This window comes from Heteronotia binoei, chromosome 3 (assembly GCF_032191835.1).
Source record: "Heteronotia binoei isolate CCM8104 ecotype False Entrance Well chromosome 3, APGP_CSIRO_Hbin_v1, whole genome shotgun sequence".
NCBI classification, from domain to species: domain Eukaryota; kingdom Metazoa; phylum Chordata; class Lepidosauria; order Squamata; family Gekkonidae; genus Heteronotia; species Heteronotia binoei.
Window position 1 is genome coordinate 82574471 of NC_083225.1, and position 14767 is coordinate 82589237.

At 41.3% G+C, this 14767-nt stretch overlaps 1 protein-coding gene across 2 annotated transcripts in view; it reads right to left on the reverse strand.

Annotated features, from left to right (window-relative positions):
- Nucleotides 1-14767, reverse strand: part of DMD (dystrophin) — a 1885017-nt gene that overhangs the window by 1275158 nt on the left and 595092 nt on the right. The gene's annotated exons all lie outside the window — the stretch shown is intronic.

The window sequence follows — 14767 nt, forward strand, 5'->3', positions numbered from 1 at the left end:
TATTCACAGACCTTACTGTGTTATTCCAATCTTGGCAGTACTTATGCATCTTGACTCTAATTAGCCCTTCCTGGCAACCATTTTTTGGAGAAAAATAGGTGGTGGAGTTCATTAGCATATACCCCCCACACCAGCCAAAAGCAATCCGACACAAGAAAGGAGAGCCCCAGGCTAGTGAAGCCAGTTTGGGTTGGCTAGAGATCCAGCCAGCCGAGACAGACCTTGCTTACCTGGGGCTGTCCTTGGCCGCTTCCCCCCCCCCCCCCACAAGCTACCCACTGCCTAGAATCACATAAGAAGTGGAGAAAGGGTGGTGTTGGCTTCTCCAGGAGTTAATGAGGACTGCTGGGGTGTGGCAAAGCTCCTGATAGTTGGCTGGCTGCCTGCTCTCCTAATCCAGGGATTGTTATGCAGCTGCACCTACTATTCAATGGACAAGCTAAGTGGGGGGGAGGAGGGGGGTTGTCAGAAAGGTTCAGGAGCTCCTATGAGCTCCTGCTGAATTCAAGGCCTGTGGGCAACCGCTTGCCCTCTATCTATATGTATTGCTTAGGAAATCTGTTTCAGTGTATCTGAGGAAGTGTGCATCAATACATGTGAAGTCTCTCAGTTCTTGCTTACATACAGAATTGAACTTTGTTGGTCTTTAAGGTGCCACTATGTTCAAACTTAGTTCTCACATCCGTTTGTTAACTCTTGGATATATATGCTAATTTGCTGCTATTCACAGGTTTTACCAACTGCTTTAATCCAACCTCAACTATACTTATTGCCCAGTTATTTATGCATTTTGACTTTAACTAGCCCTTCCTTGCAGCTAACTCCTGTCAGTATTTGAGTCTGCCTTTACACAGTCTGACAGCTCTATTGTGACAGCAGGTGATCTAGCTGGCAAGCTAGGTCACAGTGACCTTATCTACAAGCCGGTTCTAGCCGGTAGAGGACAGGTGGAAAGGACCTGCTGAGTCAGCATGACTGTGGACTGCCAGGATTGGCTGATGGAACTATATATGGACTGTGCTAGCAATGCACAGGTCTCTCTTCGAGGAGTCACATGCTGGCGGAGCACTTTGGTCCTATAGTTGATGTATCTTTCTGCACTAGTGAGCACGTTGTATATATATTGTAAATACACTGTTTTAGCACTAGCTGCAGGTGTCTGGCTCACTTCTGTACTGGGGCTCACCGTTGTACACATCACACCGCTCACTCTGCAAACACCCGCACCGACAACTCCCCCATCTATATGTAAGGCTTGAGGAAAACTGTTTCAATGCATCTGATGAAGTGTGCATGTACATTAAAACTTATGCACAGAATTAAACTTTAATGGTCTTAGGCGCCACTGGACTCAAATTTTGTTCTCTTGCTTCAGACCAAAATGGCTACCCACCTGCATTAAGCCTTATTTCACACTGATAACATGCAACAACTTGGACTTAATAGTAAATTCCATTTTACTAGAAGTTGAAGATGAGATTTTGGGCATCTCATCAATTGGCTCCATTTCAGACACATGGCTAAAACCAGTGGTAGCCCCCAGATGGAACTAAAAACATCCACTGTGGCCTGAGTCTTGTTTGTTGTGCTTACAGGAGAATAATCCCCAATACATAGAATGTGATTTACTTCTGAATAGACATGTTTAGGATTGTTCGCTTGACTCCTGCACAATATGGATTCGACCATTATTATACTATTTCACTCAGTCATTTAGGAGGGTCCAATCTATCTCAGAACACATTGTTGATACTATCATCAGAGGCTGAACTCTTTTGATCTTGCCATAACCTACTAGAGTTGAACTGGCTCTCCTTGGAACTCTAATTATTGTTTAATTTGAAGGCAACAGATGAGGGTGGGGTTGCCAGATCCAAATCAGGAAATATCTGGGGACATGATAGAGGTTTACAAGATTATGCATGGGATGGAGAAGGTAGAGAAAGAAGTACTTTTCTCCCTTTCTCACAATACAAGAACTCGTGGGCATTCGATGAAATTGCTGAGCAGTTGGGTTAGAACGGATAAAAGGAGATACTTCTTCACCCAAAGGGTGATTAACAGGTGGAATTCACTGCCAAAGGAGGTGGTGGCGGCTATAAGCATAGCCAGCTTCAAGAGGGGGTTAGATAAAAATATGGAGGAGAGGTCCATCAGTGGCTATATATATAATTTTTTGGCCACTGTGTGACACAGTGCTGGACTGGATGGGCCATTGGCCTGATCCAACATGACTTCTCTTATGTTCTTAAGTGTTTAATTTTGGAAACTCATTAAAAACATATAACTGATGAGATGTGGAATATTTTTTTTGCCCCCGTGTTCTTTACTGATTGCCACCCGAAAGCTGTAAGTAGTAGCTGGCTGCACCTTTGGATTTTGTTCACAACTGTGCTGGTGACAATGACCCTTTTTACACCTGCCTTCTGCTGCGGTTTCCAAGCACCTTTCAAATTCACCTTCTGCATTACCTCCCACTTTCAGTTCTCTTTTGCCCTAGAGCTTCTTTTGAAAAACGGGTTAGAACGGATAAAAGGAGATACTTCTTCACCCAAAGGGTGATTAACAGGTGGAATTCACTGCCACAGGAGGTGGTAGCAGCTACAAGCATAGCCAGCTTCAAGAGGGGGTTAGATAAAAATATGGAGGAGAGGTCCATCAGTGGCTATTAGCCACAGTGTGTGTGTGTGTGTGTGTGTGTGTGTATACATACATACATACATATATATATATATATGTATATATATGTATACATATATATATGTATCTATTCACAAAGTGGCCAAAAATTATTTATATATATATATATATATAATTTTTGGCCACTTTGTGAATAGAATAAACTTTATTATGGTCATAGACCAATATCAAAGCTATAACACATCATGTGAAAACCCTCCTAAAATACATAAACATAATAAAATACATAAAACTTTTCCCCAGCTATACAGATCCAGGATAACTAAAATACATTTTACCAATTATAAAATCCAAAGTTGGTTCAAATTTATATAAAATCCTTTAAATCAGAATATGTAAAATCATATATAACCTAAAATTCAACAGTTCATACACGACTGCAATTTTCTTGTTTCTTAGTATGGAACTTCACAAGATAATGGCAGAATTTAGCTATCTTTCTAGAGATATATGGACTTGCATCCACCAAGAGTTTCTCCAAACACACCCCATCTGCATCTGCCATTGGATCAACTACAAATGGGGAGACAAACCTATCCCTATGTAATTAGTGGAATGAGCATCGAAAAAACATATGAGTCATCGACTCCACCTCTCCCATAGCACAAGGGCAGCGTCGGTCTTCGTACAGGACTTTTCTATATTTCCCTTCTAACACCTTTGAGGGCATGACTGCGCATCGAGCCAACGTAAAGGCTCTTCTGTGAGCTGGTACCTCCAAATAAGAAAAGTACTTGGCCATCCTCATAACATATTTAGTCTCAGTAGGCACCAAAAAAGAAGGGGCCCGTTCTAGATCCCTTTGTCTCTCTATATCACAAATTCTTTGTTTAATAATACTTTTTGCTTTGGCATCACTCTGCGCCAAAAGGTTTTCAAGTGAGAATCCTATAATTTCTAAATTACTTTTGACCAATTGCAGCCACCTTGGCCTGTAGAGGTCTTGAATTATTAGAGGGAAGAGACCTTTTTTGTTTGTATGGATCTTTAGCCATTGGTATGCCGAAGATAACATAATTCTGGCCTCAATTCTCATTTGCCCAGTTTCTAATTGCAAAAGGGCATTTGGCACACCTGGTGGGAGCTGCAAGATGTTACGAAGAAATTTTGATTGCACTTTCTCAAGAGCCTGTAGTTTTTTAGCCGAAATGCCCAGGTTAATACCATAGAGCAGTTGTGTTAAAACTTTGTATTGAAACAATTTCAGTGCTGCCGAGACTGCCCCCTTAGTATGAAAAAATCTCAGGATAGCATACATTGATTTCTCCGCATTCTCCACCCTCATCTTACAATGTTCAGTATAAGCGCCTGTATCCTGAATTACCATTCCCAAATAAGTAAATTTTGTTACTTGTTCTATTTTCTTCCCTTTCATAGTCCAATACCTCTTCTTGGCTTTTTTACCAAACGCCATCACTTTTGTTTTTTCAGAATTTATTACCAAACATTCATTTTCACAGTACTTAACAAAGCTGTCTAATGCCCTCCGCAACCCAATAGGTGTTCTAGATAACAGTACCACATCATCTGCATATAGCAGTACTGAAAGGTGGCGAAGAGCCAGCTTTGGAGGGTGTAATTTAGTATCAGTCATATGTTCCACCATATCACTGATGTAATAGTTAAATAAGATGGGGGCCAAAAAGCAACCCTGTCTTACACCCTTCTGAGTTTTTATGGGTTCTGTGAGTAATCCCTGCATATTGCATCTATCTCTAAGAAATTATTCTTCATGGAGTCCACGAATGAGAAATAGCAGCCTTTTATCAATATTAGAAGCCGCTAGTTTTTGCCACAATCGTTGCCTTGCTGCCTTTAAATCAATAAAAGCAGCATATAGAGCAGTTGTACCTTTATCAGAGTACTTCCCAATTAGCTGTTGCAATATCAGACAATGCTCAGTTGTCGACCTTTCTTTCCTAATGCCGCCTCGCCGACATTGGGGTTGGGGGGTTGGCCTTACGATGGCTTTCCTCCTTCCTCTCAGGTTGGGGACAAAGGGTGGCTATTGGGGATGAGCGGTCCCAGAGGCACACACTAGATTGTGGGGTGCCTCAGGGAGCAGTTCTTTCCCCAATGTTGTTCAACATTTATATGCGCCCCCTTGCCCAGATTGCCCAGAGGTTTGGGCTGGGTTGCCATCAATATGCAGATGACACCCAGCTCTATCTACTAATGGACGGCCGGCCCGACTCCGCCCCAGGGAACTTGGACCAGGCTTTACAGGCTGTTGCGACGTGGCTCAGGCTGAGCGGACTGAAGTTGAACCCAGCAAAGACAGAGGTCCTTTGTGTGGGTCGCGGCGCTCGGGGGGGGGGAACAGCTCTCCCGGCCTTCAATGGCGCGCCATTGAAATCAGCGCGCCAAGTGAAGAGCCTTGGTGTTTTACTGGAGCCTTCATTATCAATGGAGGCCCAGATAGCAGCCACTGCCAAGTCAGCATTCTTCCACCTGAGGCGGGCAAAGCACATGGCCCCTCTCCTAGAGCGTCGCGACCTCGCAACAGTGATCCATGCAACGGTCACCTCAAGATTGGACTACTGTAATGCCCTCTACTTGGGGCTACCTATGTGCTGGACCCGGAGGTTGCAGCTGGTGCAGAACGCGGCAGACAGGCTGCTGTTGGGGCTCCCAAGATGGGAGCACATACGGCCGGGGCTGCGCGGACTGCACTGGCTGCCAATTACCTACCGGGTCCAGTACAAAGTGTTGGTTATTACCTTTAAAGCCCTATATGGCCGAGGACCGGCCTACCTGAGGGACCGTCTCTTCCCATATGAACCCAGAGAGCACTGAGGTCAGTTGGTAAAAATAGAATGACTATCCCTGGGCCGAAAGAGATCAAGCTTCAGAGCACCCGAGTACGGGCCTTTTCAATAGCGGCCCCCGCCCTATGGAATCAGCTTCCTGAGGAGGTGCAGGCCCTGCGGAACCTCGATCAGTTCCGCAGGGCCTGCAAGACTGCCCTCTTTAAACAAGCATACATCAACTGCTGAAAGTTGTTAATTAAGGATCCGCCAACGTGGTCCTGTCCAAGGTGCTATGTCAACATGGAATTAATCACACCGGCAGAATCTAGCATCAGAATGCCACCACTGCTGCCAGATTAAATTAAATTATGAACTTTTAAGTATATTAACGGGTTTTTATGATGTTAAGTTTAAGATTTATTGTTAAATTTAAAGTTTTTACATTTATCATTGTATATGTATAAGATGTTGTTAGCCGCCCTGAGCCTGCCTAGGTGGGGAGGGCGGGATACAAATAAAATTTTATCTTTTCTTATCTTATCTTATCTAAATCCAGCCTGTTCCAAAGGGATGGTTTCTTCTTGTTCCATCCATATTTCTAATTTTTCTAAAAGGTGTATTGTATAAATCTTACTTATATTTAAAAGACTTTTGGGCCTATAATTGGCGGGATTATTTCGATTGCCCTTCTTAAAAATAGGGACGACTATAGCCGTCCCCCACTGCTTTGGAATTCGGCCTGTTTGATCAACATAAGTAAAAAAAGATGCCAGAAACTGTGCCCACCAGTTTACATTCTCTTTAAGCATCTCAGCTGGTATACCATCCATACCTGGGGCCTTCCTATTTTTCAGCTGCATTATGTGAGCTTTTATTTCTTGCGTACTAACTGGTGGCCACTGAGAGAGGTTCTCTATGTTACCTGAGAAAGGGGGTTGAAGATTGTCATATAAATTCTGAAAGAAAGCAGCCCATGTTTCCACAGCCCATGTTTCCACAGGGGAAAGGCTGTCTTAAATCCCCCAATCGTTGTTAATTTCCAAAAAAGCGCAGAGTTTTTTAGTTTCACAGCCTGTATAAGTTCCTGCCATAGTTTCCCAGTATACGCTTTCTTCTTCCACTGTGTGACACAGAGTGTTGGACTGGATGGGCCATTGGCCTGATCCAACATGGCTTCTCTTATGTTCTTAAGGCGTTAATTACAGGACATGTTAAAAGTAGATGGGTTTTACTCTCTCCCCCCCACCTGTTTATTTTCATGAAACTTTTAAGATTTTTTTCCAAGATTAAGTGAGCACCCAAACACCCCTTGAATGCTGCACACATTCTGTTATTAGAATTAGAACAGTCCATGGCATGTCGGTTCATAAAAAGATCTATCATATATGCATGAGTAATTACAAAAAATCATTCTCTTTTTCTGTAATGACATTTTCTAGAGCCACATTTTGAAGTATGTTTTGATTAATATATTAATGAAGGAAGAAAATGTTAATACTGTTATCCCTAAATGTGATGGTAGGAAAATCCCTTTATCTTAAAACCAAGACAGATTTTCAAGTTGCTGCTTTGAAGTGAAATAAAAAAGCTTAAAATTTAAAGAAAATGGCCACATGGGTAATAAACTGGATGACAACATTGCTCAAAGCAACTGATATTATTTAATGCTTCCTATTTAGAGAACATATACAATAATGCAAATTTTATAACTAGCTTTGCTATTCCAGGTCTAACTCTTCATCTTCTTTATCTCTTTCAGTCTTAATTCTTTCATCTAACCCCCAGCGTCTCTTTAAAAACTAAAAAGAGAGACCAAATTCTACAGGCTTGCTTGTTTATGTTGAATCTCCCTGTTCAATTTTGCTTCTTGCATGTGACAATGGAACACGCTTCAATTTTTACAACAGTTTCTTTCACACGCTGAATTTTCTCCGTACAAAACAAAAACAGCTGAAATTAGATGTCATGAGAAGTTGGAACTTAGCTTTCAGAAAATTAAAAGGGATGAACACTTCTGAATTGCCTCCAGCTCATTCTACATCCTTGTAGCAACAGCAGAAGAATGCTTGTTTCTCCCATCACCAACTGAAACAATTACACTGTTGTTATGTTGATAGGATGCTCTCTGCAGAACCCAAGAGGCATTGGGTGAGCCATTCTTTGATCTATAGAGGCCTTCTGCCCCCCAGTACAGAATATCTTGTATGTTAGGAGTTAATAAACAGGAAGCAAGTGCAGCACCACAACCTCCACTGAACATGTCTCTACTATTTCACCAAGGATTAGAAAAGCTGTTTTATGTGTTACTGAATGAGTTGGAAACTGCAAATACACCTTGCTAGTTTACAAAGAAGTGTACAGTTCTGCTACTTCCTCTGTAGAGCATATGTGTAAATCCTAGTGGGGCCTTCAAAAATTGTTCTGCCTATTTTTGGTTATTGTGCCCCCAAGTAAAGTTATTGCAGAATCACTTTTTCCTTGATTTTCATATGAGTTCTCATCAACTAAAGTATAAAACCTAGACACTGGGTTTTATAAATCTCTAAAATGCCTCCTACAGCCATTTTTTTTCTACATGTCAGAAATAGGGTTGCCAAGTCCAATTAAAGAAAAATCTGGGGACTTTGGGGGCGGAGCCAGGAGACTTTGGGAGTGGAGCCAGGAGACATTGGGGGTGGAGCCAGGAACAAGGATGTGACAAGCATAATTGAACTCCAAGGGAGTTCTGGCCATCACATTTAAAGGGACAGCACACCTTTTTAAATGCCTTTATTCCATAGGAAATAATTAAGGATAGGGGCACCATCTTTTGGGGCTCATAGAATTGGACCTTCTGGTCCAATCGTTTTGAAACTTGGGGGGTATTTTGGGGAGAGGCACTAGATGTTATACTAAAAATTTGATACCTGTACCTCAAAAAATAGCCCCCCCCCAGATCCCCCAATACCCACGGATCAATTCCCTATTATTCCCTATGGGAATCATTCTCCATAGGGAATAATAGAGTGCCCAGTAGACATTTCCCTCCCCCCACGCTTTCTAAAGGGGGGGAGGGCCTCCAAACCAGGGAATCCCCTGCCCCCTCCCTCTCACACACACACAAGTACTTACTAGATCTTCTTCTGGAGAACTCTACTTGCTGTGAAAACGAAAGAAAAAAAGGGAGGGGCTGTTCTCTGAAGCCCTTCCTGTTTCCTGCCCAGCCTTAAAGGGGCACACATTTACAAACGACTCAGGAGCTCTACATCAATATGAAGCCTACACGTATGTTCTCCCCACCTCCCCCCACCCCCCGCTTCCTGATTTTTAAAGAGCGGGGGATGAGGCTGCGAACCCAGGAGTCCCCCGCCAGGGCGGGGGGGGGGGGGGTTGGGAAGCCTAGTCAGAAAAATTGGTTTAAGTTTGAAGTTCATTTTCATTGCCATTACAGTACCGCCACTAACTCCATGATATTACTGTTCAGGCAGACAACATTCTTCCATGTGGCATTATCATATTATGACATATCATATTATGACAAGCATTTAAAAGGTTTGAACTTTAAACTTCAAAAGATTTACAGCACTTTGTCCATACCTTGTTATTATTTCATGGTTATTTGAAAATCATATTTAAAAGCTCCAAAATGCCATTGCTTTCATCTTCTCCTGTCAATCCAACCCAACCCTCAATAAACAAGATTTCCTCACATCAATATATCTGTGACAGTTTCTAAAGTACATCTGCCAATCTAGCATGCATGCACCTCATAATGAAGCAACACAGATAAGACTGAGCTCAATTATTAAATGCCCCTGTTAACTTATACAGGACAAAATAACCTGACCGTAATCAGTAAGCCTTGGGAGGAGCATTTATTTGTATGAGAAAAGTAAATATAGGGACACATTGCAGTTAGGGATAAGCACATTTCTCTTATTACTTTATTGTTTCCTGTCTTTCCTCAGCCTTATTTTCCATTCCTTATAATTCCAGTTTGACTAGTCATATTTCTAAAACTAATTTTGCTTACTTTTCTTTTAGGTTTTATTCATTTTTCCTCCTTTAGGTTACAATGCACTTTGCATATCAATTACTCCCCCTCCTCCCAGTAATTACGTATATGATTTTTTTTCTTTTGTGGTCCATTTCAGTGATGTATACATGCATTCCTTAGGTAAAATGCCACACAAAATGCAACTATACATAGAATCATATCACTTTTTAAAATGTTATACAAACATGTAAAGATGGGGGGAAAGGCATGAAAGAACTGGAAGCTTCGGTAAATGGGGCATGTATGGCGTTGCACACAAAATTCAGAAATAAATAATGGAATATTGGAGGATTTCTAATGTGCCTTCTTTGGAAACAGGATTAGAAAATTTGGGGAGAAATCTGGATGAAAAGAATTCTGGAAGAACCTCCGTTTGTATGGAAGAGGACAATACACCAGTATTTCAACAACTGGTGGCCCATTCTCTGCTAAGAGAAACTTTGTCTTCCTGACTATGTTTTCCCAACTACCATATTCATCATTGCAATGGTAATTCTTCAGTTGATATATATTATGCATTATTATATCTCCCCCCCTCCCACACAGGCTTAATAGAATACAAAAATAATTATGGTATTTTCAGATAACCATTTTAATGTTCCCTAATTTTAGTATGAGACAGGTGGGAGTGCTATGAAATATATTATGAAATCTTGTTTTCAAAAATAATTTTGATCTTGGTTAATCAGGCACAGGAAGGCCTTATTAGCAAAAAGTCTGTGACAACGTTGAATTCTACTGGGAAACCTAAAAAAGAAAATTGCATTGCCTAAATAAGAAGATGGAAACATAAAGTGAATCCTAGGAGAACATCAACAGCAAATACAAAGCAAGGTTTTCACTAAGCCAGAAGCACCATCTATGTAAAATTAGATGATGAACTATTTACACCTTGAACAAAGTTTGAGTCCAGTGGCATCTTTAAGATCAACGAAGTTTAAATATGGGAATAAGCATGCACACGAATATACCCAGAATTAAACTTTGTTGGTCTTAAAGGTACCACTAAACTCAAATTTTGTTCTATTGCTTCAGACAAACATAGCAACCCACCTGAAATCTATTTACACCTCGGTATATGGTTTTCAAAAACTGGCATAGAACTTCCCAACTGTGGATTCCATTGTGTAAACAGTGGTTTACTTGTCCACTCATTTGTAGCCATTCTATAACATGGAAGAGAGCTAGCTCTTTCTCTCCCCCCCCACCTGTCCCCGCCACCTGACATCTTTTAGGCTGTGGTTGTATAACATATGATTCACAATAATGTACTAGTCGGGCCACTTACACTATGGCCACATAGGAGAAAGTAATTTTTAAAAGTATGTTGAAAGTAAGGTTTATTATGACAATTATAATTCAAGAAGCATTTTAAGGTAGATGCTGAGTTGATATGATTTAGTACACTTTTTGGTGATGTCAGAGGTGTGTGGCATATGCAAATGAGCTATACAAATATGTTGTGCTAATTAGCTGTGGCACCTCTTTTTTTATGAAATGACCTGTGATTGGAGGACACATTAGAGCAAGCTAAAGAGATTTTTACTCCAAAGCTGGGAACACTGACTGGGATGACAGCAAAGATTCATGTGCATCAGAATGCACAACCTCATTTTTTAAGACCCTGCTCTGTGACATATGCTTTGTGCAGTAAAGCAGACATGGAACTCCAGTTTCTGCAGAACGAAGGTATCCTGGAACCTGTCCAGCTTTCTCATTGGACCACCCAATGGTGCCAGTGGTTAAAACAGATGGGTCTGTGAGGATTTGTGGGGATTATAAAGTCACTGAACAACGTTGCTAGGCTGAATCTCTATCAATTTATATTCTACAATAGCAAACTCTAAACTAGCTATTTTTACTCAAGAAAGAGTCATTGGTAGTTGTTCACTGACAACTGCTCAGTAGACTATAATAATCAAAATGGCAGTCAGAGCATTTCAGTGTGTTAGGAAAGTCTCAGAGATTAACACAGACAAAATAAATGCAATTTGGGCGGGTTTTTTGAGCAGGAACCACAGGAATGCAGTTCCAGCTGGCTTGGGTCAGGGGTGTGGCCTAATATGCAAATAAGTTCCTGCCAGGCTTTTTCTACGCAAAAGACCTGTGTGATGCCAGGGGGTGAACAGCCTAATATGCAAATAAGTTCCTGCTGGGCTTTTTCTCAAAAAAATAAAGCTCTGAAAGCAACCCTGCTTAAATCAACCTGTATTCTCAAACTGATTACAAAACCTGTTCTTTCTCTAAAAACTGTTTCTAAATGAACTGTTGTTGTTGTTCAGTCGCATAGTCGAGTCCGACTCTTTGCGACCCCATGGACAAAGCCACGCCAGGCCCTCCTGTCTTCCACCATCCTCCGAAGTCTGCTCAAATTCATGTTTGTTACATAAGTAACAAACTAGAGGGGAAACCAGATGTGATTTGATCAGGACTTTAGGTAGAAAGAAAATAGTTTGCTTTTCTGGAACAGAACTAGCTCAGAGCTGAGATGGTCAAGTACATGAATCTCTCTCGTTTCTATTTTAAAAGGGCAGCAAAATCTATGATATTAAAAACTCCAGGAATCTGGTTATTTCAGATATTCTACAGTGCAATCCTATTGCATAGCTTCAGAGGGCAGCCATGTTGGTCTGCAGTAAAACTGATTTGAGAGCATTAGCACCTTAAAGACCAGCAAAAATGACAGGGTATAAGCTTCTGAAAGTTTTAAAGCTGGGTTTACATATGGGAGGCACAAAGTCTTCTACTGGAGGCAAAGGAACAAAAAGAGCTCTCTTGAAAATCAGGTCACTGCCTGTTTATATAACTCTATGTGAAACAGGGCTTGAGTGTGTCCTTAGATAAAGTTTATACCAGCAAGGACAGATTATATATTTTATATACTGAATATATTTTATTCGGTGTACACATAGCACGCAAACAAGGTTTATGGCTAGTTTACAAAACGGAGGTTCAATTCACAGACAATTACTGAAGACTAGTTTGTCTTGAACAAATGCTGGCTTCATTGCCCTCTCTGTGAAGGCTGGGTAGGTAGTACAGAGAACAAGGCGGAACAAAACCATGATGCTTGAGTCATAATGTAAAATCATAGTTAAAAATAACTGTGGTTGTTCAGAGCCTAGATTGATGGACCTTAACTACAGCTAGTGGAGTAGCCCATGTTTAGACAATTACAATAATCATAGCAAATAATTAAGCCATGGTTTCACATGGTTTCACTTTGCTCCAGATCTAGTGAGCACTGAATCCGCCTGCTAGAAACTCACATAATTCCAAATGCTTTTATATTTAAAAATTTGCTCGTCACCTTTTGTAGAGTTTTACTTCCATATTTGCAAAAGAAGGACGAAAGCCCGCAGGCCCATGCCTCTCCCAGAGGCTAGAGGTTCAATTCAGCTGTCTCCCAAGATTGCCCAGACATAGGTGTGCCCAGTCAAGGTGCTGCTATCATATCCCCCCAAAACCATGCAAAACAGTTTTGTTTTGGGTCTCGTTGGCATTGGTCTTTTAATCCAGGAAGGGGGGAGGAGAAATGTACAGAGCTGCCAACAACCTGGAGCAGGGGAGAGATGCCTCTTATCAGGGCTGGCACTAGGGGTCCTGCCGCCCCAGGCAAGGACCCCTGCCCCCCACATTGCTGCCGTGCACCACTTCTTTCACCTGCCCGTGACCCATGGAGGTGAACGGGGCAGCAGGGTGTCTCTCTGCCATCTGGAGGCTGCCCAGGCTGGCACCTGCCCCATGCCCCCCACCTGTGCCTGCCCCACCACCACACCCCCACCCATGGGGAGCGGGAAGCCTGGCTTGAAGATGCTGTACTAATGCCCCGCCCAGCTGCTTTCACCTTGAAGGCAAGAGCAGCTGGGTGGGGGGTGTTTTCCTCTGAGCCAGGCTTTCCTTGCAAGGGAAATCCTACTTGGAGGAGACCACATGCTAAATCGCCTCTGAGCAGCGCACCTAGTGACTTCCTGAATCAGTGTTCTCACAAGCAAAAGATGAAATATGGGACAGGGCTTTGGGAAGGAGTTTGAAAACTCAGAGGGAAAGTTCTACAATAATGTCCTTAGATCCAGATGTCTAGGAAAACTCCTCTTCAAAAGTACTCTTGAGAAATGCCGGGCTACTTCAGGGTGAAAGCTTTTTCCGTGCCCATTCAACAAAGTGAATGTAGAGGACTTAGTAAAATGCAAAGCAAGACAGAAGTGACGGAGATTTGCAATGTAGAGGATTACTTTTAAATACGCACAAAGACAGGATTTTCTGCCAAGTGTAGAAACAGCCTACGAATGTAATCATCTTTAGATATTTTAATGTCTAGTCAAGAATAATTAAATCTAGAGTATTATATATTTTACCAGAAAAAGTTTTTCATTTACTATCTATTTTTATTGTAGCACTGGAAGCAAGTGTTATGTATTATTACTAAGCTTTTAGGTCTACTGAGTTCACAGTCTAGACTAGAGACTTCAGTTACAATTGACCAACCACTACACCATAGCAAAACTTTCATTCATTTCAATGAAATGCACTGAAACAAATGAGAATTGCACAGTTTGACTTCTTTTGCTGCTTGGACAAATGAGAAGAGTAGATAAATAGCTTGGATCATTAGTAATAAAGACATATATTGTAGCAACAATTTAGAGTAGATCAAGATTTACTCTATTAGATCTGTTTGTGGGCTATATATGTCTGCTTATCATAAGGCAAATTTCCTAGAATAAGCAACAAACAAGTGCCCTGTTGTAAAGTAAATTTTCAGAAGCTGAAAGATATAATGTATGTACAGTGACCAAAACAGAGTTCCCTTTAATCTCTGCTTGTAAAAATCAGAAATAAAAGAAAGGTAGTGATCATGAAAACATTTTCTATTCAAAGTGATTCTAGAAGAAGTAGCAGCATTGATGTGATGGTATATTTTCAAACAGTTTGTAAAAGAATAAGTTTTTCTAGTCAATGTGAACTTTTTATCCAGATCATGGCCCAATCTCAAATAAATACTAATGGTGCCAAAACTAATAAATAAATAAATAAATAAAAACTGTGATAAATTTATTACTTCAGAGGTTTGTCTATCAATAGTCATATTGTTACCTGAGGCCAATTTCTAGGAAGACTGAAGCACACTAATGATTAGGCACTCAATTCTGGCCTTGTTTATTCCATCTTCTTAGCCTGAGCTGTCTTAGCATGGCAATCCACTTAACAGGGGAAACTAAAAGGGAGAGGATCTGAGTGCAGATACTCTGTACATACTGAAATGATGAAGCAGTCCCTA